The sequence below is a fragment of the Rhipicephalus microplus genome, chromosome 5 (genome assembly GCF_043290135.1).
Source record: "Rhipicephalus microplus isolate Deutch F79 chromosome 5, USDA_Rmic, whole genome shotgun sequence".
Classification (NCBI taxonomy): Eukaryota; Metazoa; Arthropoda; class Arachnida; order Ixodida; family Ixodidae; genus Rhipicephalus; species Rhipicephalus microplus.
This window is the reverse complement of record NC_134704.1, coordinates 10563319-10587126: the sequence shown is the minus strand read 5'-3', so window position 1 is coordinate 10587126 and position 23808 is coordinate 10563319. Positions and strand designations below refer to the sequence as shown.

The following is a 23808-nucleotide window of genomic DNA, read 5'->3' as shown; positions in this document are numbered from 1 at the left end:
TGGCACAGTGGGGCTCGAACCCTGGGTCCGCTGGGTGCCAGCCCAATATTCTACTACTGAGCTACTCCAGTTTTTTTCTTTAATGCATGAAATAATCACCAGTAAAGTACACTTAATCAGAAGTCTTGCAAACACACACAAGCGTCAAGAACGGGAAGCCACTCCGGAACGGGGTCAAAAGTCTCGACAACACTGCGCACTTGAGCAGCTGCTTCTCGGAAGACAGATCTCATCGACCGTGGTGGCTCGGCGTGTCTATCGATCGTGCGACTTTTCCATAATGAATAAAGTCCTAACAACATAAACAGGTCGTAAGGAGTACTATCAGTCAGACTCTTTTTGAACGGAAGGAACCTAATACCATGGGCTGTGATTGGAAGTTCTTTTTTAACGTTCTTTTTAGAATGTCCCAAAAGTAAAATGTATCACGACAAAGAATAAAACAATGCTCTATAGTCTCAGGTTGGTTACAGAGTCTACAATTCACTGTCCAGGGTACGTATATTGATTTTTCCTTCAGCCACGTTTTCACTGGCAGCGTGGAAGTGTGCACCTTAAAGAAAGATGTTTTCACTGAAGGAGATATCCACATTCTACGTACACGAAATAATTCATCGTGACCAGGCAAAAGCGAATATGGCTTTCGATAAACAGGTTCGGGGAAAAGGTTATTCACAAGTGCAGCGGTTAAATTTGTTCTGTCAATAGCATACAAATACTCTAAGCTACACCTGGCTTTTCAAAAATTGGCAGTATCAACAATTTCTTTTAGGAATCCCCACAACGGCAATTTCTTAGCAACGCTTGTTGTGACATGAATAAAAGGAAGGCGGTAACATGGAAGAACATGGGTATGTAAAGACGTGCACCTACAAACTTGTGCACGAACGTACATAAAGCCACCTCCCCATCACTTAGAGAAAGTTACGAGATACGATGGAGCACAGGATGACTAGCAGTAGGGCCCTGAAAGGCGAATAAGCATGCGCTATGCCTAGGCCAGAAACTGATTGGTCTAGACATGGGAGAATAGACCAACGGCCTTGTTTTATTTTTGTGCGAGGTAAACGCTTGATACAGACCACCCTTTGCTCCCTTTTAATTTTATGTACCACGCGAAACGTAGAAAAAAAAAGCAATAGACGAGTCACCGGCAAGTTAACGCTATAGCGATTACGCCTGAATTTACTACAGAGGCACTCTTACTTTTCTTGAATAACCCTTGATTGATTTCATTCACTTTATGTGTGCGTTGACCGACTCTTGATTCAGATTTAAGTGTGTTGGTTCACATATGCGAATAAATGTTGACAGTTAAGTCCCTTGATTCCTTTTTGATTCACACTTAGGTCACATGATTTATCATTGAGTTCTGAATGTCACCAAGGTCAAGTGAATTACGCTTTATTTCCACTTCTTCCGCTTCACTCATTGTTGATTGCCATTGCGTTGAGTTGAGTTGAGTTGAATAAACTTTATTTGCCCAATGGTTGTTGCTGTGCCCGGGGCTAGGCGGCCAAAGACACATCGTCAGTTCACTTTATTCACTCTTGATTCACTTGAGTCGTTTCACCGCACAATACTAACAAAACCAACTGATAGTTAGGCCAAGCATCGCACAGGAGACATTATTTGGAGTGTTTTAACAGTTGCGCAGTGATTTTCACTTAAACTGAAAGCAAAATTAAACTACGAAAAATAACCCTTTTCCTAAGTGGTATCCTTGAATCAAATCGTTCAGCTTGATTGTTGAGAATTCAAATACCACCGACAAAACGGGTGATGTTTTTTTTTTTTGTCCGCTATAATTACTCCTTCCAAGTTACCCTTCCAAATTACTCCTTCCAACCACAAACTATGTATCTTGTGCCTTAATTTGCTTCATTCACTGTCGGTTTTATCAGCTGTACGTAACGCAGAAAAACGGATAGATCAAAAATTTTGTTAGTTTTGTATTTACAGCATATTGTCTCACTTCGAATTCTCTATAAATCACTTTAATTGCTATTTCTACACATTTGGCGTCACTTACATGTGTCTAAATTCTGGAGACTATGGTTGGCAAGCATTTTCGTGACAATGCCAGATGCTGGACTTTTTGGACCGATAAGCCATACGAGGCTTTCGCTTTGAAAAGCGAAGGGGGAAATTGTACGCCTCGACTGGCGCACGCACAGACAGACGAACAAGACGGCACACATCGCGAGCCCTCTGGCCCTGCCTCCGGATGCTGTGTGGATCGAGGGACTAAACAGAGGAGAAGGGAGGTCCCCTCAGGCTCCAAGAACGGCCGGCGCCAGGTCGCATCGATTCTGCCCGCCTGGCGCCCAATGTTCGGCCTTGCTTATATCGTGTCCCCAACTGGGTTCGTGCCTCCCTCCAACCATCTCAGCTTCGCACTGGACTTGTACCCTTGTCGCGATCGATCGCGAGGAGCACGAGATGCAGCCTTTATAAGGCCCTCGGCTGTCGGCTTTATCCGAAGTTGTTACGTGCGCCCTGTTGGCTACGAGCCTGTTGGAGTGAATCAGCTCGGCACGCAGTCGAAAACTCGGCTCCGCTGGGCCACCTGTTGAGCGGCTTCGTAGGCGGAAGGGGCGTGCTACGAACTTCCGCTGAAAGCCTTAAATGTAGTAGGTTGTGCTGTAAGCAAAAAGTTTGACGTTGGGTGTGTTTGGGATGGTCTTTTTTCTCTTGTGTTTTTATGTGTTTTATGTATTTCTTTTACGTGTTTTTGCGTGTTCCTTTTCTATCTCTTGTGTGTGCGTGCGCAGATATAAGACTGATGAAACATGAACTCACTCAAAACTTAGAAATTATGAGGGGGGCGTAACATCCCCTCCCCCGACCTCTTGGCTACGCCAGTTGCAGCAACATCTCGTAAGAATCGGGTATACCTGAAAGGTTCTCATTAAGCGGATATGTGAAGAAATTCAAGGGAAAGGAATATCAGGTCTTTACTGAAAAGGAGTTAGCCTTTTTTGTTGTTGTTGTTTAGCTTCGACTTTCTAGAATCACGGCACGTCAAGTGCAGTTTGGAGATTCGCCATCACGGAGGGCCTCGCGTGTGCCGTACTGTGCATGTCTCTCTTGTACAACATTCTGAGTTTACAGAAGACGACATGATGCCACGTAGTATTCTTATTATTCACACTTCATTCCTTAGAGGAGTGGTGCCACTATTTTTGTGGCTTGCGAGGTCTTTGCTGCAAGCGTTTCTTATAGTTCCAGAAAGCATAATACACGCACCAAGATTCACTCATTCTCGCTAAGTAAATTGATATCGCTTTTTCTATGTAGACAGTTTTCGGTTTGTTTTTGAGCACCACATTGGGCTGTGATGCGGCAGTGTAGCTTGGTCACGTGGCCACACAAGGCTGTGACGCACGCCGTGCTGATTACCGTCTGCTCTCGCCGGCTTTCTCGCACACACGTGCCGCGCAAGCACCCACAAAACAAACGTGTTTCAGCCAAGACCCAAGATGCTTTGCCGGACTAGGGTAGCTAGAATCTCTAGCCGGGCCCTGTACGTACGTGGCAGAGGTCTCCGAAGGTCATTCTACAATAAACGTGTGCACGGGAGGCGGGTAAGGGGCGGCCCCTTCCATAGTCACCTACGAGGGGGATGTGCATACACAGCCCCACACATTGATATGATAGGGAGGGGGCACTGTGACTTAGAGAGGGGGCGCGAAGTCAGACCAATGCATTGACATAATAGGAAGGGGACGAGCTGCCTTGAACCTTTGTTCCTCCGGAAGGGGACGTCTATGCTCACTACAAATCTGGCGGGACGTCATTAGAACTTTCATTGCCCATCCTACACAGCTACCACAGTTCTGAACGTGCTTGCAACGGGCTTCGGTCGGGACAATGAGCACATAGATGCACTTTGCCGGTGAATTAAAATATGCTCTAAACGTTACTGTGTCTGACCGTTCATGTGGAGTGTCTTAGCATACAGAGGAAACCCACAAGAGGCTTGTTTTAGACTCGACCTTTGATGGCACCACCCCTTTAGGTGTGGGTTGATTACGTCGAGATGATCAAAGTTTCAGCCTCACACTCGCGTCACATGCATTACATTTTCGAACTTTTGCGCCTGAGCATGGACAGGTGTGAAAGAATCACTGGCTTTATCTCTGCGGATATGGCGCTTTTTTCATCAGGTATTATACGTTCAATTCATTGGTACTTGGACCATCAACATATCCTGACATCCTCACAAGGGTTTTTCGGGCAAGTGTTCCTCCTGTTAACTTTATTCTATTAAATAGTAAAAATAGTCGAACTTGAATGCTTATGACATACGTATAAATAGTTCGTTGCACTTGTCAATGTTTTTTTTCTGCTTTTTATATGTCCTTTCGCTCATGTAGACACATAGAAGCTTTTAATACTGGAAGACTACATAAATATAATTGGTCATGGCGAGTTTTCGAAAGCTCCGAATAACGCGTGCGTTTCGTAACTCGAAGGTGATATGTGTTCCGATTCCACCAATGTTTTCAAATGATGCTTTATTGTACAATTTTATTCTTTTCAAAGTGCGTCATAATCATTACACCACAGCAAAATCAGGAAAAAAGTGCTCTCCTTAACAATATTAATTGCCGGTTGGTTCCACAGGTTGTTCTATAATAGAGAAACACGTTTTTGCCTACGCCTTTCCGCAGAAACACATCTGGACAAGTACTGTTCAAAGGCACGCTAAAAATAGAAACCCCCTTTTTTTTCTCCCAGTAGTAAATTGCACCTTCAAAATTCCAAAACCACCCTCTTGCCACGAGCATGGCAACCGATGAAATTATGTGAGGCTTACGTCGCAAATCCACCATATGATTATCAGAGACTCTGCAGTAGAGGACTCCGGAAATTTCGACCATACCTGAAGTTCCATAACGTGCGCCTACAGCATTTGCGCCTCCTCGAAAATGGAGCCGCCGCTGCCGGGAATCGATCCCGCGACCTTCGGGTAAGCAGTCGACCACCATAACCACTCGCCCACATCGGCGGGCATCGCAACCGAGAAAAATTGCGAAAATAATATGCGAGTGGTGACGTCACTTTGGACTTTCTGCCCCAAACATTTTGACGTCATGAATTTTTCACGTCGTCTGATATACGTTCTACGTTTTTCCTAACACTAAAAACAAACTACACTCTCCCCTGAGAGAGCTATACACTTGGTATACCAAGTTTCAAGAAATGTCGCTGAGCCAGCGTTGACAAAACACTCAGAGTGCACTTTCAAGTACATGACGTCACGTGCGGTTATTTTGGTGCCGAACTTTAAAGCGAAATCGTTCACCTTGACTTTCTCCGCTAATAATGAACCTATGATGGTGAAATTAGCGATAGTAAAGTTCTCAGAATGCAGTTTATCGATCTCACTATATTCACTGTTTAACTTTAGCGTCTCTTCAACTTTGTTAGCACACATTTGCACGAAGCTTTTCAGGACATCAAATATTCTTTGCGGGATTTTCTTTTTTTTTTGTGCTTTTCTCTTATAACGGCACGGAACCAAGCTCCAGTTACAACTACACAGATATCCTGTCTTATATTTTCTGATGACATCAATGACTTACATTGAATATTGTTTTTTTTTTCAGTAAACAGCGTGCGTAAATGTTTTCATTGACGTCTCCACTACGTGGCATGGCGGTTTCTATGCGTCAATTTGTGTGGAAAGATAGACGCGAATGCTTGTATCTCGAGGAAAACAATTTCGCTGGCAACAAACAAGAAGCTGTCGCACATGAGTGCACATGTATGTGCTTCATCGGTTCATGCAAACAAGCTAAAACTCAAGAGCTAAAACTAACTAAAACTAGCTAAAACAAGTAAAACTCAACCTTTTTGCCACTTATTTCAGCACGATTGTGAAATTCTAGGTATACGCAATCGTTGTCAGCAGCAAGGTCTGGCGTGTTTTTCTGCGTGTCTCACACAGCGTTTTGTCATCAATATGCCTGTGGGAACTCTCAATGTGAGAGGAAACAACTGGGCTTGTTGGTATTGCATGACTCGGGCGCAAAGAAGGCGACGGATGAAAAGGGGAGACGAGAAGAGAGCCCTGTGTGTTTTCCTTTTTGTCCGTCGTCTCGTACAGCTACGAGCACGTTCACAAGTGTCCGGTATAAAAAAAAGAATAATAATAAAATGAAGAAAATGACACCAACGACTGTGAGAGCCTCATTTGCCCAGCCTTTCAAAACAAGTTCCAAACCACGCAAGAAAATTCGTGGCGTCTGTGCCGACTGCGTTTCGTTCCTATCACGTTACCTCTCAGACCGCCTTTCTCTTTCTCTCTCTCTCTCTCTCTCTGACTTCAGCCTCCCCGAAGTGACGAAAAACTATATACCGCTTCAAAGATCAGTCTTCGAAGCCTTTCGTTTTTGATCGCCTCTGTAGCCCCGCCGTGGTGGTCTAGTGGCTAAGGTACTCGGCTGCTGACCCGCTGGTCGCGGGTTCGAATTCCAGCTGTGGCGGCTGCATTTCCGATGGACGCGGAAATTGTGTAGGCCCGTGTGCTCAGATTTGGGCACACGTTAAAGAACCCCATGCGGTCAAAATTTCCGGAGCCCTCCACTATACGGCGTAACTCATAATCATATGGTGGTTTTGGGACGTTAAACCCCACAAATCATCATCATCATCATCATCATCATCATCATCTCGGTATACGGAACCAGTTTGTTCGATGCGCGATGCATCATACATACTGAAAGCCAGCGGGTTGTCTAAGTAATATATACTTCCCACTACCACTGGTACAAATAAAACCAAAGGGAAAGGCGAAGCCAAATTAATCAGATTTGTTTTCTTTGTGACATAGCCTTTGTGTAAAGCAGGCCAAAGGAGAAGAACACGCTCTGTAGCTGAAGAACGATACTAAACAAGAAAAGAAGGAAATGGGATGCGCAAATACATGCACTCATAAGGCGTTTATCTGGGCGTTTCGAGGGCGCCGTTCAGCATAACCTTTACAAGGAAACGTAGAGGCGCAGATGATGACGTCATTGAGCCTAATGAAGTTCGCGGCATCGTGATAATATCAGCTTTACTTTTTTGAAGGGACACTGAAACTGGACTTTGACTGGTATAGCTGATTTCCCGCACCGATGTGGTTGATTCTGTGGTGATGACTACCAGAAATAAATAAATAAATAAATAAATAAATAAATAAAATATCAACATGGGGGTTTAATATGCACATTTTTCATAATTGTTTTCATGAAAAGATTGGCGGTTATATATGACACCGGATAATACTCGCACATCGCATCATCGGAAAGTTATCAACATTCCCATAGCAACAGAAATAAGCACACAAATTTATATTTATCCATGTTTACTTAATACGCTACAGAAAAGCTCGCATAGTATAAAAAATCACAAGAGTAAAATTTTACACGGAGCAGAACAGCTCACAAAATCATTAACATGAACGTTTGCGTTCACAAACGCAAAAGGTTCATCCATCACTTTTTTATTCTATGTGCTTCCTGTGACGTAGATTACATACAAAAGACTGTTGCTGGCTAAACGTTCCCTCCCTTTTTTTTCGTTTTCAATCCTTTGTTTTCTTTTGTTAGGAGTGCACAATTAAGAGTGCGAAAATTATGCCACAGTTTTGCCGTTCCTTTAGTCGTCCTGCGGCTTGGCTCCAAAAAAGAACAAAGCTCGAAATTCTCGTAAAATGAAGAAAAAAAAGGCAGCAATAGCAAACCGAATTGCACACATATGCCAGAGAACTCGGTCATTGGTTGTGAAGTGTGGGCACAACCACAAGTGCTAGCGTAGTAGGGCGAGACATTCACCACCACAGCTGCTCGCTAAGCCACCACATGTTTTTGGGGTCAATATCGATCACGTACTTAATTTCTGTAGACGTTAAATAAACCCGGATGCTGAAGTTAGTCCGGAGTTTTGTTCCGTAACGTGCATGCCTCATAACAAGATCGGTAATTTAGCGCTTAAAGCCACGTATTTTATTTTAGGGGCGAAGCTCCTTACGCCGTTGATCGTGCGTCCGCGATGTATGTAGTAGCAGTGCGTTGTAGCAGTACGCAGCCACCTCCAAACTAGAGGAGCGGCACGCGCGCACTTATTTGAATGGAGGAGGAAACCCGCGCACTTTAATTATAAATAAAAATATACTTGTTTCTGACAAAATTACTTACAGATACGAGTATCGGTGACTTGATCTCCAATAAAGTTTGCCTTGAATTTGATCAGTACCTATGTGTAACACTCATCGTAGGAACTTGTCATGTGCTGCTGCGTCTACGAAGCAACGAGAACGAAGTGGACGTAGTCGCGAGGATGCGAGAGCTCGGGCCATCGAAAACCTACGGATGGATGGAAGTATCCGGCTGTGCCCTTTAGATCGGGTGGCGTTTCACGCCACCTAGCCATAAAGTTAAGTACTATCACTATGTGTTGAATAATTGAATTTCACTCGCACCTTGATTGTAGCCACCAATCAGTTAACCTCCTTTTGGTTATTTCTACCAAGTTTATTTCTACCAAGTTTCTACTAAGTTTATTTTGCCTTCACTGCCCATTAACCCCAACGCTTTGAAAACACCTTGGGTGGCGGCGCTGAACCTAGTGAGCATTGCCGGAATTATGGTGGCTAGCCACCATAGTCGGAATCACCGGAGCGGTGACTGGAGCGGCAACTTGGAGCGGCGACCGGACGAGTGTGCACTGGCAACACTGGTGCACACACCGATGCGATGCCGCCGGACAGGGCGCGAGCATATGAAGCTTCCCGAGTAAGCTCCTAAAACCATTAGCAGCTCAGTTTGTGTTAGGTTCTTGAACTGACGTCAGCCGCACTAATGTGGTTATGTGAGTCGTTCAAGCGTTCTTACAAGCCACGGAAGTAAATGCACGTCTTTAGATCTGCCTCAGCATAACAGGACACTATTCTCGCCTCCCTACTTTACCACCTTCATTCATCCCTTTTTAACTACCCTCTTCCCCTTTCCCATTGTAAAGTAGCATGCCCGAACAAACTGTAACTCAGGCCGACCTCTATGCCTTTCTACAGATGAACTCTCTCTCTCTCTCTCTCTCTCTCTCTCTGTGCGTGTTTGTGTGTGTGTGTGTGTGTGTGTGTGTGGTGTGTGTGTGGTGTGTGTGTGGTGTGTGTGTGGTGTGTGTGTGGTGTGTGTGTGGTGTGTATGTGGTGTGTGTGTGTGGTGTGTGTGTGGTGTGTGTGTGTGCGTGTGTGTGTGCGTGTGTGTGTGCGTGTGTGTGTGCGTGTGTGTGTGCGTGTGTGCGTGTGTGAGTGTGTGCGTGTGCGCGCGTGCGCGTGTGCGCGTGTGCGCGTGTGCGCGTGTGCGCGTGTGCGTGTGTTTACGCTTCTTATAAAAGCGAAATAGACACGCCATTTATGCTGCGATAAATTTGTGCCTTATGCGCATGCGTAGTCTAAGCGCACAGGTAAGCCGTTTAAAAAGACGCCATACAAAAAAAAACGATTTTTCTCATATTAGTAAATCACCCTTTTTACAATTACAAAATCAGTACGCTTGCATCAAGAAGACGCCTGGTACAAGAGAACGGGCTAAAATAAAACAGCTCTAGTAGCGAGGCCGCCTTGAAATTTTCGCACCAACTCGCTGCGACGTCTTATATTTTGACGGTGTCCACGAGGGCGCACATAGTTTTTAATTGATTTAATTGATAAAAATGAGGAACATACCCCTCTCAGGATATCAGAGGCTTGAAGTACGATTTGTCTGTGATCTTTAAAAAGCCAGTATGTCGGAAATATCTAAAAAGAACTGAAATCTATAGCCTCACACTGATATCAATGTGCAAAATGTTTCGTTGCTAAATTTTAGGCAATGAAACCTTAATTTTCATTTTCCTCTTCCAAAAATACGCTTATAGTTGTGGAAGTAACTGTGGTTTCGTTCCCGCAAAATTTATTCATTTGACCTGCTTGCTTGTTAGTTTCGCTTAAATCTCTATTTGAAAGTTTGACATCGATCCCAACTTATTGTGCTCAAGGTATGTCCCGTGGACCATCCTTGCGAACTGCCTATTCTCGGTGCGAGCCTGATTGATATGTGGGGATTAACGTCCCAAAACCACCATATGATTATGAGAGACGCCGTAGTGGAGGGCTCCGGAAATTTTGACCACCTGGGGTTCTTTAACGTGCACCCAATTCTGAGCACACGGGCCTCGACATTTCCGCCTCCATCGGAAATGCAGCCGCCACAGCCGGGATTTGAACCCGCGCCCTGCGGGTCAGCAGCCGAGTACCTTAGCCACTAGACCACCGCGGCGGGGCTCGGTGCGAGCCTTACGAGAGCAGAATATCAGCGAGCAAAACGGCGGAACGTTGGAGAGTGTCGGCAAACCACGCGTTGAGCGTCGCGGGTGAAACACGGTCACTCGATCGTCGCCACGCTTCGGGGCACACCCATCCCGGACGTTAAAAAAAAAGTATCGACCGCCGTTCTTTTCATCTATACGCTGCTCTACTTTGATCCGGTTGTGGCACCTCAGGGCGTGGTTTGGCACTCACCTCCATGGCTGTGGCCCACCATTAAGACGAGTCGAGAAACGTGGCTGCCTTTTGTTTTCATTACTTATAGTAGTAGGGCCACAAGGGTGCTCTTGTATAACAACGACGCGAATCACAAGTAACAATATATATCAGGGATTTTTTGGCGACAAAAACACAATACGATTATAAGGCACGCCATAATAGAGGGCTACGAACACCTAATGTTCTTTAAAGAGCACTGACGTCACAAAGTAAACACAAGGACCTCTGGTTTTTCACCTCCATCTAAGTGCGACAGCCATGGCCCGGATCCAACACGCGATTTTCGTGTCAACAGCCCTACGGCAACATAACCGTTGTGTCATCGGCACGGACACTACTGTACTCAGGGCTTTACCGAACAATAATAACAACTAATGAAATGCGCTACATCTGCGAATATATTCATGCCTCTCGCGGAACGCGGGTCAATTGCCTTCAGTGCGGGACAGTTACGCGAGTCACGGGATGGGTGGTCTCCCTAACGCGAACAGAAGTATAGTGCCGCAGAATTGATGCATAGAATATCATGTAACCACTGCTAAGGGAAGCATGTCTTTTGAGAACAAGCTAATACGACATTTTCACATCTGGATGCTAATAGCGCTAACGCACCATTCAATTACTATTGAAAAAGTGCGAGGGAGGGCAGTGATATAGTGTGGGTGATACGGACAGCACTTGCTACATTTACAATGAGCAGCACACGCTTTCTTTTTGGCATAAAAGACAAGCCTCAAACAATGAAGCAACGATTAGAGTTATACGAGCCTTAATTGTTGGTATTTTTCATGCACTTGAACGAAAATACGTCTGGTCAAGCCAAGCGTGTATCGGTAATTACGTGCTTCTTATTCGCAAAGCAGGGGTCATGCTTGAGAGTGCTCGTTAGTCACCCGTGTAGTACATGCCACTCTCGCGTATCTTATAGCTAATCGCAACGCGCATCAGGAGCAATGATGACACAAAGCATTATAATAGACAACAAGGGCGCTTTTGAGCGCTAACATTATCTTCTTCTGTTTGGAACTCAGATGATGCGTTATAAACGCTTTGGTTGCACGTCATTTAGTTCATATATATAAATGTGAATTTTAAAGATTTGCATTCATTTTAGGAACCGCACGTCTGAATGCAGGCCACCTTGTAATTTTGACTCTTCCACTTTACGACCTTTACTATATATAGCTTCGCGTGGTCACGGTATACGGTATCAGCGAGTACAAAAAAAAGAAGCCATCCTTTTACGTTCATATTGTCAGTGCCAAGTTCCTAAACACCATATATATATATATATATATATATATATATATATATATATATATATATATATATATATATATATATATATATATATATATATATATATATATATATATATATATATATATATATATATATGTGTGTGTGTGTGTGTGTGTGTGTGTGTGTGTGTGTGTGTGTGTGTGTGTGTGTGTGTGTGTGTGTGTGTGTGTGTGTGTGTGTGTGTGTGTAAAGAATTACTTCTGTCTTTACCTCTGTCTCAAATCGCATCTGATAGCCTGCATCGATCCCTGCTCAGATATACTCCTTTTTTTATTTTTTGCTTTTCTTTCTATATAATTTTCTTCAGTCCAAAATTACTTTGTGTCTGAAACACCATAAGCCCGGTTCTTGGCCGATCCCCCTTTGTGGGTGTGCGCCAGAGTAACAAGGATCATCATCATCATCATCACTGCCACATCTAAACTCGGCAACGAATGACATGGCAAACCTCTCTTTTCCAGTTCACTTTGTGAATCACGTGCGCTTTGTTTATACCACAGCAGGGTATAACATGATGTAACTGCGGCGAGATTCAGCTATACCGTGTCAGTAATGGTTTCAACCCGGTTTTTTACCGCGATAGCGTGAAAGAGCTCGTTTAGCCGAAATTCCGGCATCTCCATCGTTGTGAGCGAAAAATATTCATCTTATGCATGACCGAAAAACCGAGAAAGATGTCAATAAAATGAATTATACAAACATTTATGGTTCAAAGTAGGCATCCAACGAGGGTCGTTTGAATCCGAGTGGGGATGGATCATGGAACTCGGGTCGTTTGCGTGACAAGCGGATGTTCTACCACACGACCATACGTCTGCTTGTGATTACGGAGAAAATAGCTTCTTCTGCTTGGAAATGCAGTGAAAGTAACTTTCATGCTGTACAAACACATGCGTCCTTTAACACGCTTCACAATACAGCATAAAATACTGCAGTAATAATGCGTGGTACAAGCGGCCGTTGTCAGTGCGCGTAAGAATGTGCGATTATAATAAAGACTTCGTGGTTTAAAGCCTGTCACCCGCTACAAAAGGCACACACGCTACTGCACTTCTTCCCATGAGGCCAGGTAGTGGGTGCATAGCAAATTCGAAAAGGTTCATCCACTGAGTGGTTGAAGTACGCAATAAAAACAGGATATTGCTGTCGCGTTCTACTCTTAAAGGCGATGCTTTAGTGTTTCTAATTCTTTAAACTTCTTTAGTATTATTAACGAGTCTCAAGAATACTGAACCATTCTAATTGTTATGGGACTGTCAATACTATTTGAAAAGGACAATAACGTAATGTAGTGAAAGATACACGGGAGTTGCCCAGCTCGGATGTTTTGTTCGAGATAACAATCAATCCTGCACACACGAACACACAGGCACAGAGTTTGCGCACTGCTGCTGCAGCCTACTAGTGGTTCAATGTTGATAGGAATCCCTCGGTTGCGTGCGGTGCAGACCCATCCCTCGGTGCGCTCGCAAGCCGCAGGAATCAGTCTATGTGGAGGCTCGGTACTTTCACCGTGCTCGGTACAAATCGCCTGTCAGGGCTGGCAGCTGCCCGCCGTAGTGCGTCCTAGAGCAGCGTGACAAATCGCAGCGCTCCCGTGCCGCACTGGCTGGAACCCAGCTCGCCACCGGCAGCTTCACGGGAAGAAAATCTTGACTGTCCATCTGGCTCCAAACTCGGCTCCGCATGTTTCCACGCCTTTGCCTACGCGTCCGACCTAGTGAATGTCATAATGTATTTTCTGCCTGGGTATCACCGAGGTGCCCCAGAACTCTATTTTTAACGTGAAAGTGTTTTAAATGCCAAGCTTTGTTTACCGAACTTTGGTGAGTTAGAGCGTATTCGTCTATCTATAGCCCCGTATTACTTCTAGCTCTCCTGGCCATTTCGATAACGGTATCGATACCAAATTTGGTATAGCATAACATGACTGTATGACGAGCATAACTGAATAGTCATAACATGACAATTGTGACATGTATGTCATGAATGTCATGATTTACATTTCCTGGTCCTGCTGCGCTTGCGGTTGTTTCGTTCACATGACATATTGCGAAACTGGCATGCGATGACATGACTGCATGGCGAACATAGAGTGGCAGACCCTAGCGTAAAAGTCATCACATGCATTGCATGTAAATCATGACTACACGCCACGCTCATGGTGCGCTCGCGGTCGTTTTGCTAGCTTCACATATTCCAAATTCGGTATTACGTGACGTGAATGGATGTCGAAGGTATGTCGACTGGTGCAAACATCAAAATTATGAGATGTGTGTCATGTAATCCATTGATTGATATGTGAAATTTAATGTCCAAAAACCACCATATCATTATAGGAGACGCAGTAGTGGAGGGCTCCGGAAAATGCGACCACTTGGGGTTATTTAACGTGCACCCAAATCTGAGCACACGGGCCTACATTTCCGCCTCTATAGGAAATGCAGCCGCCGCAGTCGGGATTTGATACCGCGACCTGCGGGTCAGCAGCCGAGTACCTTAGCCACTAGACTACTGCGGCGGGGCGAGGCCGTTACGCTAGCTTCATGTATTCCAAATTTGCTAATACAAGACGTGAAGGGACAACGAAAGTAAATTACGCGTCTAAACATGATAATCATGATATGCATGTCATGTAAAATATGACAACATACCGCGTTCTTGATGCACTCACGGCCATTTAGCTAGCTCCCCATATACCAAATTTGGTATCACGGGACGTGAATATACGACGAAGGTAAATGACACGTCCAAACATGATAATCATGGCATTCGCGTCATGTAACACTTCGACTAGATGCTACGCTTACAGCACGCTCACTGCCGCTTCGCTAGCTCCACATAAGCCAAATCTGGTACCGGGTGACGTGAATAGATGACGAAGGTAAGTGACACGTCCAAACATGAAGATCATGACATGGAAGTCATGTACGGCATAATTTACGTCGGCCTCGTAACGTTGTGCTTATTTTAAAGTGGCATATCAACCTCCCTCATACGTGATTCGCATATCATCGATTCCCACTGTACGTGGGATCTGCCGATTTTGATCATGTCGGGGTCCACGAAGTCTTTACTGGCGTATTTCTGTCACGGACATTACGTTGTTAAATTTTACATCAGCAGTATGTAAAGATTTTACCCACAAGCAAAAATTTCGCAATTTTAGAGTACCGGGAATCTATCTCACAATTTCTTGATGAGCGACAGTAGGAACCGCGCGCTTAATTGACTGGGACATCGCCCCATGTCTCAGAATCTCTTCATACGCGCCTAATGTGCCACACTCCTTATTAGTGTAACCCTGCTCTTCGTGCGTAGGAGTGGTGCCGCCGCCTGAGAGCTGACAAGAGAAGTACTGCATTACTACGCCAACTAACACAGGTAGAGAACGCTGCGGTATAGTCTAAGCCCCTTGGCACCTCGATTTCAGCATTCTAACGAACGCTGTGGCATCAAAGAGCCCACCAACACCGTCTAAGTGTTGTTGTTGTTGTTCTCCTATTGTTAGTGGCGCATACCCACTGTGGGGGATCGGCCAAGAATCGAGTGGCTTTGAAATTTACTGTTCAGATTTAGAATGATGGAGGTATAACAGAAAGATTACCGATAGCCTATAGGCAAGTGTGGTGCTTAATGTAATGCATACAAGTACGTCTAAGTGGCGTCGGCCCTACTTGAAACAAAGGCTGTGCTCTAATACTCACCGTAGAAGACGGCTAAATAGACAGCTAAATGAACGGCGCCATCTTAAGTCTTATTCCAATTCTCACGAAGCCAGCAAAATAGACAGCTCCGAGAAGCCCGCATCGTAGACAAATACGATGCAGGCTACTTTGCTGTCTAAACAAGATGGCGCCTCATCGAATCGCTCAGATAAACGGGAATATCGTCGGAATGGTCGTCTGCACACAAGCTGACGCTTTTCCAGACGCTCAGTGTGAGTAACGTTTATTTGATTTTTTTTATTTCAACACGAAATAAGCCAGAAAATACAACTGTTACGTTTGTTTATTTTAGCTTTTTTTTTCGAAGCGAGGTGGCGCATTGTCGCGTAAAAGCAGTCTAAATGTGTTCCATTTCTCGGACAGCATGGGCTCGATTCCGTTGTCTAAGCAGTCTTCGTAGACTGCCTACGTGCTGTCTAAGAATTGGAACACAGCCAAAGTGTAGTGCTGCCTTCACAGCCAGCTCCGACAAGGTTGCTGGGGCTGATTTCGCAGACCGCAAACGCAGTCTGTAATTGCGACGCGATCTACGCACTGATTTGACTCGCTGACGACGCATTTGCGTGCTTTGACTCGCTGAGACGCAGTTGCGCTGACGACGCAGTTGCATCTTTCGCGCTGTGCTTGCGTGGGCAATGTAGCGCAGCGTCGATATGCAACAACAGTGCATTTCCGCCATTCACTGATACGAGTGCGATGGTACCGACTACGAGAACTTCTGCCTTAAGCCCCGCTGAAATATAATGGCGCCAACGGATGAATGCCGCACAAATAATTTCGGTGCAGCGATGAACATGCCAGGGAGAAGCGGGACATATTCGCGCACTGACGGCACGAGCTGAGACCTCATCTCTCGCATTTACGAAGTTGAGCGCATCGCGACCCAAGTGGCTGTCATACAGACACCGATGCGTGACGGAAATGAATCGTATCTTCACCGAAGCGTGCTCGATAACACGACGCTGCACACCACATGATATCCGCATGACGGTCGCCGACCCGCAAATTACGCTCCTTCGCTGCAGCAGATCATGACTTCCGAAACAATTGAATGAAAACACGTTTGCTTTCGCTTGTACGGTTTACGAACGCTCAAGTTGAAGTGAGATTTGTGCGATAATCAGGTACGCGCAGTGTCTCCGGGAAGTGTATACTAGTCGCGAGTCATTGATTGTCGTGGCGAAAATAAGCCACCGGGTATCAACATGGCCGCATCAACATCTAAAAGTTCTAGCCACTAAACACCAATAGACACTACATACGAATGTGTAATAAACCTTGAACTGATTTTGTGAAGACGTGTCTTACTTTCTATGTCAGAGGGGTTCTATATCAAAGGGATGAATCACATTTTTTTCTTTAATTTACATATATTGCCATCATGCATAGCAAGTGATAATAGCAATAATTGTTGGAGTTTAAAGTACGAAACCACAATGTGATAATGAAAAATGCCTTATAGTGGACGACTCCGGAAATTTCAGCCAGATAACAGGTTTCTTTAACGTGCACCTAAATTTAAGCCTCAATAATTTTCGCCTTCTTCGAAAATGCTGCCGCCGGGCTCGGAATTCACTCCCGCGACCTGCGGGGGCCGGCTGCCGTATCTAGGCACTGGTCCTCCGCGGCATAGTAAGCTGTGTCAGTGCGTCTGGAAGGAATGAGATTCACCTTGGACCAGCCCAGCAAAGTCTTTCCAATCCGAAGGACGGCATTACGCAAGGTTCCCTTCAACTGTCTTGCAGTCGATAGGTTGAGGTCTATATTACCTCGGCTACTCCATATCGATAAGTCCTACAGTGTTAAAAAAGAAAACTTAACAGCACACTGAAACAAGTGTAAATAACATAAAGATGTTGAAAGTCGCACTGTGCGTGCGTGCGCGTGCACGTGTGCGTGTAAGCGTGTGTGTGCCGTCTTTGTGTCCCCGTTTTAGTGCGCTTTTACTGTTCTTAATTATGGAATACCAACGTGCCCAGATGCCAGATGTGCACCATGGTGATGCAGTTTGCTTGCAGCCGTTCACACTGCAATAAAATGTTCACAGGTGCACCTTTATACTCCTACCGATCCAGCTACAACATAAGGTTGCAAGGCTCAAGTTAAGTGTAGTATCGCAGAATAATATCTGGAGAGGTCTCTCTCTGCTAAGCCTTCAGCTGTTTGCACACACAATAATGAAGTATAGGAATGAGATGCTGCCCCGTCGCGGTGGTCTAGTGGCTAAGGTACTCGTCTGCTGACCCGCAGGTCGCGGGATAAAATCCCGGCTGCGGCAGCTGCATTTCCGATGGAGGCGGAAATGTTGTAGGTCCGTGTACCCAGATTTGGGTGCACGTTAAAGAACCCCTGGTGGTCGAAATTTCCGGAGCCCTCTATACGGCGTCTCTCATAACCATACAGTGGTTTCGGGACGTTAAACCCCACAAATCCAATCCAGGAATGAGATGCTATGCCGCCGTCTCGGCGCAACTTGTAGCTTCAACGAAGTCATTGGTATAAATGACAGTCAGAAGTTGTTCTCCGTGCCTTCTATTCTTTTTTATATCTTGCCTTTATATTTTTCTTTTGCTAAGAAATCATCAGTGAGGAGCACGCCGTCAGACAACGAAGTGACGATTACGAGCTAAGGGTGACTTCCATTCAAAACCTATAAAGAAAGAACAATTTAAGAAAAGTAAATTAATATGTGTCTTTCCGAAAACATACAACCATTCCTGTGAAACAGAGTGCGCAAAAGGAAGCTGTTGTGTCAGAACATAAATATTCCCATGGATAGTTTGCAGAAAGCCTCCAATATTCTGGCTCAAACTGTGGTGTTTTTGTTTTCCCTAAAAGAACCAAATGCACTTTAATTCACCACCTGGGGTTCTTCAACGTGCACCAAAATCTGAGCTCACGGGAAAAGCACTTTACCTGAAACTAGAGAAAAAAAAGAAAAACCGCTCATTATTATTACTGTTGATACGGTCAAGACTGCTCAAACAATTTTTGCCATTATGTTCCTGTCTCCTAAATACATCAAATCTATATTCTGCCAAAAACTATATGGCCCAATACCATCGATAAACAGGAGTTAAATTTGTATTTGACTCATATAGATAGAAACATTTCATTTGGGTTTGAATTAGCAGGTAAAAGAAGCCCAAAGGAGTCCAATGTACGGTAACGCAATATTCTGCGATGAAGTTAGCATCGTCCTTGTGCTTCCGTCCATGCCATGCCTCGTCACATGGGTGTAATGGTGATTACTAGACTTGAAGAGGCAGTGGTTCTTCCTGGCATAATGCGCACAATTCTGGATTGTCATAAGTGCTTTCTTGTTCTTGGCATCTACCGAAAGTTGCTGGCTTGGTTCCTCATCATCTTGGCGCAACCCACTCCAGGGGATCGGCCATCAATCGAACAGTACCGTGTTTAGAAAATTCATCCACTTACTGGGGGTAGAAAATGAAGTCCTCAAGAAGTGCTTCAGCCCTTGTTCTCCTACTTGATCGAGATCATTTTATGCCATGCCGTTTCAGATTACTCCTTTTCAAAAAATACATCGGTGCCCAATACCTCAATTTTATATATCGAAAGGAGGCCGTGATAATGTAGCGCTAAACTCGGAAAGAAACACTAAAAGGCAAAAAGAAGTGCGAGAGTCGGCTTTCAACTTTTTATATACGAGTTTTGTCCCAAAACATCATGTCCTTCAGTAAATGCCAACTCGTCCTAGAAAAAATAATTGTTGAACGTAAACACGACAGCAACGCAACTAGGACACACATGAAACAGATTGGATGAGAACAATCTGTGTGTCCAGTGCAGTCAAAAGATGCGGTGTCTACAGGAACGGTAGTGTCGAAGGGTAAACGAGGACACATGGTACCTATCATTCACGGAGTTGGTTCACAACAAGCATACTGAACTGTTTCACGCAGTTTATGCTTACCGTGCACCTTCCTAAATAGCTGCAATGAAACCCTGTCAGCCGCGTGCTCAGGGGCGTGTTGCTTGCGCTGCGTTGATAGTTGGCTCCCTTTAAAGGGATCTTCAAGCAAAAATTTTCAGTTATTTGGTTTGTTTTTTAGAGCGGAGCTTTTTCATGGCGCCGGGTAGTGCGAGCAGGCATGATCATCACCACGAACCAACACACGCTTGCTTCGACCTCTTTAACTTCCCACAACACGTGTGCCAACTTATCCGGCGTGAAACTGTGATTGCCGAGTCTACTGCGTCAGTATAAATAACGTGACATCACATAACTAGTTGCGGGACCAAAAACACGCGACTAAAATAATGTTACTTCAGGTAACAGGTTCATGTGACATCTGCCCGCCGAAACTTGAAGGTATCTAGTCACGTGACTAAAAGCAGGTAATTACTATAGTCGCGTGACATGTTCCGACTAAACCATATGATCCATGTGTGGTGTTGGAAAGCCACCGAAACCGGGGGAGAACAACCAAGTCTATAGCCATACTTAGTAGCCTAGTACCACGGAGCCTAGTACTAGCAAAAACTTAGCATCTCTAGCTAAAGCTTGGAATTACTATATAGAAAAACTTAGCTATAGGCCGAACAATAGATCCATGGTTGCTTCCAGCCTTTGACACACTATATAGTGCAAGCAGCCCCCATGATTCATTCGTGCGTCAAATAAAAAGCGAAATCCTCAAGAGCCCAGGAAATGTACTTCTAATGATGAGTTCCCCTGAGAAATGAATCGAAACCTAGTTTTGGTTTCTACTGTACCCCAACCTCACGACACGGTGTAAGCTTTCTCGTCCAGTGCGCCTGTGATAATGCTGGTATCACTCTAAGAAGTAAAGGAGGAAAAGGGTATCGAGACTGCTCCTTTAGAGGAGTAACTTACTTGCCACACCCATTGCACTCTTTTGGGAGTAACTGCAAAGGTGTAACCGCGAGAACGCGCGGTTACTCCTCAAAGAAGCAACTGTTAGCAAAGGAAAAACCAGGTTTTTGGTTGGTTCAATCAGCCTTTCGCAGTGCGTCCTGACATTTGAGTTAGATGTACGATTGATCTGTAAGCGTCACATTGAGAAATAAACTTCAGAAAATATGCTGCAAACAGATGGGATTCGAACTCACGACCACTCAGTCGACATGCGCGTACACTAACCACTACACCACACCACGCTACGCACCTTCTGAAGGGAACAAGGTTGTGTTGACACCGATGGGTCGTTTGCGCGCGGTGTGAACATTACTGTAGTTACTCAAAAAAAAAAAACTGGTGCTTTAATCCACAAGGAGGAAAGTGCCCCTCCTCACTATGCCGTGTGCAATCTTTTGCGCGCATTCCGCCTTTAGAAGGAGCAAAAAGCCCTTTTCGGGGATAACTGTGAAGTTTCTCCACAAAACTTTTAGGGGCGAAGCTCCTTAGGGCGTGGGCTGTGCGTCCCCTGTAGCCTGTATGTAGCCACCTCTAGTTTAGTTCTTGCAGTGTTCACTAGATGGCGGTACCGTCCCCTGTATGTAGCCACCTCTAGTTTAGTTCTTGCAGTGTTCACTAGATGGCGGTACCGTCTCCTGTATGTAGCCACCTCTCGTTTAGTTCTTGTAGTGTTTACTAGATGGTGGTACTTGTAGCTGATGATGAAAAGATGCAAGATGTTATAAACTAGAAAGCGGTACTTGTAGTTGATGAAAGACGCGAGATCTTATAAAATAGGAATGATGTCACATATGGCGCGTGTCATTGGTTGAAGGCAATCGTTCGATTTAGTGCGGCGACGTACGCTAGGGGGAGCGATGTAATAAAATCGAGTGGGCAAAATGTACAGAGGATTCATGGTTTACCAGGTTTACCTCCGGAGCTTCGCCCACTCATCATCATTCACTTCGTGGATATGGCGGAATTTTTTTAGGCTATACAGCTGTCATTCCCCACGTGAGAGCAGCCCTGGCCTGGAGCAGCTTCAGAGTCTGCACTAGACATAAACAATGAAGTTGTACTTTCTCTCTTTCTTTCTTTCTCTCTCTCTCTCTCTCTCTCACGTGCTTGCGCTAAATACCATGACCTTTCCAAAACCATGGCTACGTTAGTGACGCGTAAAAAGCCACCTGTTATGTTTTGTACGTGACTTTGATTGATATGTGGGATTTAACGTCCCAAAACCACCATATGATTATGAGAGACGCCGTAGTGGAGGGCTCCGGAAATTTCGACCACCTGGGGTTCTTCAACGTGCACCCAAATCTGAGCACACGGGTCTACAACATTTCCGCCTCCATCGGAAATGCAGCCGCCGCAGCCGGGATTCGAACCCGCGACCTGCGGGTCAGCAGCCGAGTACCTTAGCCACTAGACCACCGTGGCGGGGCTTTGTACGTGACGTACCAAAACACGGCTAGCCATGCTGGTTTGTGAACTCACCAGAATTGATTCGGTAGCCATGACGTCACGCCAGTGTCAATGTCAGTAGGTGCACCATGCGAAAATTGACGCGACTGACGAAATATCTCATCAGCATTGGCCGAGCTTCATACTTGCTGAGAGCCGTCTCTGTATGAGGGAGACTCGTTAGGAATAAACTCAGCCTGGAAACTGGTGTCCTTACCCTTTCAGTATAGAGAACGCATCGCATGTCTATGCTCATCTATTTATCAAGGCAAAAATGGTGTATATAAAGAAACTATCTGAGATTCTGTTTCGCTCGTAAATCACGCTAAACAACTTCGAAGAAAATAGTATACTGCAAAAATATATACTGAATCTAGAAACCCTGGAAAGAGCTTCATCATATAACACCCACAGTTATTACCGTGCCAAAGCATCAAAATTTGTTCTTCATATAGGTCCAGGGTTGGCCAGCTGAGAATTTATTTTGACAGCTCGGTGTTCGTCAAAGAGCGTGCAGTGCTAGCGACATGAGCGCTTTTTCATCAGCGCGCATTGAATTGTAGCCACTGACGTTGACAATCGAACTCGCAACCTGGTACTCAGTTAATGTAACAGCATCCGCCACAATGGGCGAGTTTCTTGTCTGAGTAAAGCACGCAACTTGATAGTGTTATGCATGAAGAAAGAGAAAACAGAAAAAAAAAATGCCTCGTACTTGCTAAACGAGATTACTAAAAAAATTGAAACCTCTATTCTTGTGTACTGGGTCAAACGGCCATGATGATTGATGCAGCTCTTGAAGATATACTTTTTAAACTAGAAGACAACTTCATCGATATTATTATTATTATTATTATTATTATTATTCATATTATTCATATTATTATTATTATTATTCATATTATTATTATTATTATTATTATTATTATTATTATTATTATTATTATTATTATTATTATTATTATTATTATTATTATTATTATTATTATTATTATTATTATTATTATTACATTCTGAGTCATCTGGTCTGAGTAAGAATAATAATATTAAAAACAAGATCACTGCAGACTCTGCAGTGCTAAACGGCATTCTGAACCTGCTTTACAATGGGTACTCATGTGCCACTACGGAAATGCGCAGTATATTGCCTTTTGATTGTATTGTTGAAGTGTTGACATGTGAGTTCTGTATTAAAATATTGTATGTCCTCCCTCCTCCTGCAATGCCCTAGGGCACGGTGGATACTATGATAATTAATTAATACTTATTGTTCAATATTTTAGACTTTACCAACTAATTATTTTATTATTTACCTAATTGTTTAATAATTCTTAAGTAATAAATAAATGAATACGAACACGTCGTTCCTTGGTACGTTTAGTGAACGATTAATTGATTTGTCATTACCCATTTACAATGGTGCCCTCAATATACGTTTTTGAAACTTCAAGAAGGTGTGTGCAGTGTGTAAAAAGTATTTATATGTACTTGGAGAGTCCCACAAACCCTGTCCTCCTTCATTCTTGTACAGAAATTTCGTTCAGCAACAGTTACAAAAAGAAAAAGTTAATTGTGAAAGAACAGAAAACCCCCTCTAAATAGAATATCTTAAGTAAACCAGCAGTTTACCCTGCTATGAGGCTGCCCTGTCTTTCTTTGTATACTAATAGGCGTATAAAACACACATTTTCATTTTTTATGCCCAACAAAGCTTGATGAAGGATTTTTGTTTTTTTTTTCAAGTGTTATCTCATCTCTAAATTTTAACATATCTACTCCTTACATTACCCCATCATTAAATTTTCAATAAAAATTAGCACAGCTTGCACTTAGTCGCGTAAGGCTGG

At 44.2% G+C, this 23808-nt stretch overlaps 1 long non-coding RNA gene across 1 annotated transcript in view; it reads right to left on the bottom strand.

Annotated features, from left to right (window-relative positions):
* LOC142817660 (uncharacterized) overlaps positions 1–23808 on the bottom strand; it is a 502639-nt gene that overhangs the window by 464425 nt on the left and 14406 nt on the right. The gene's annotated exons all lie outside the window — the stretch shown is intronic.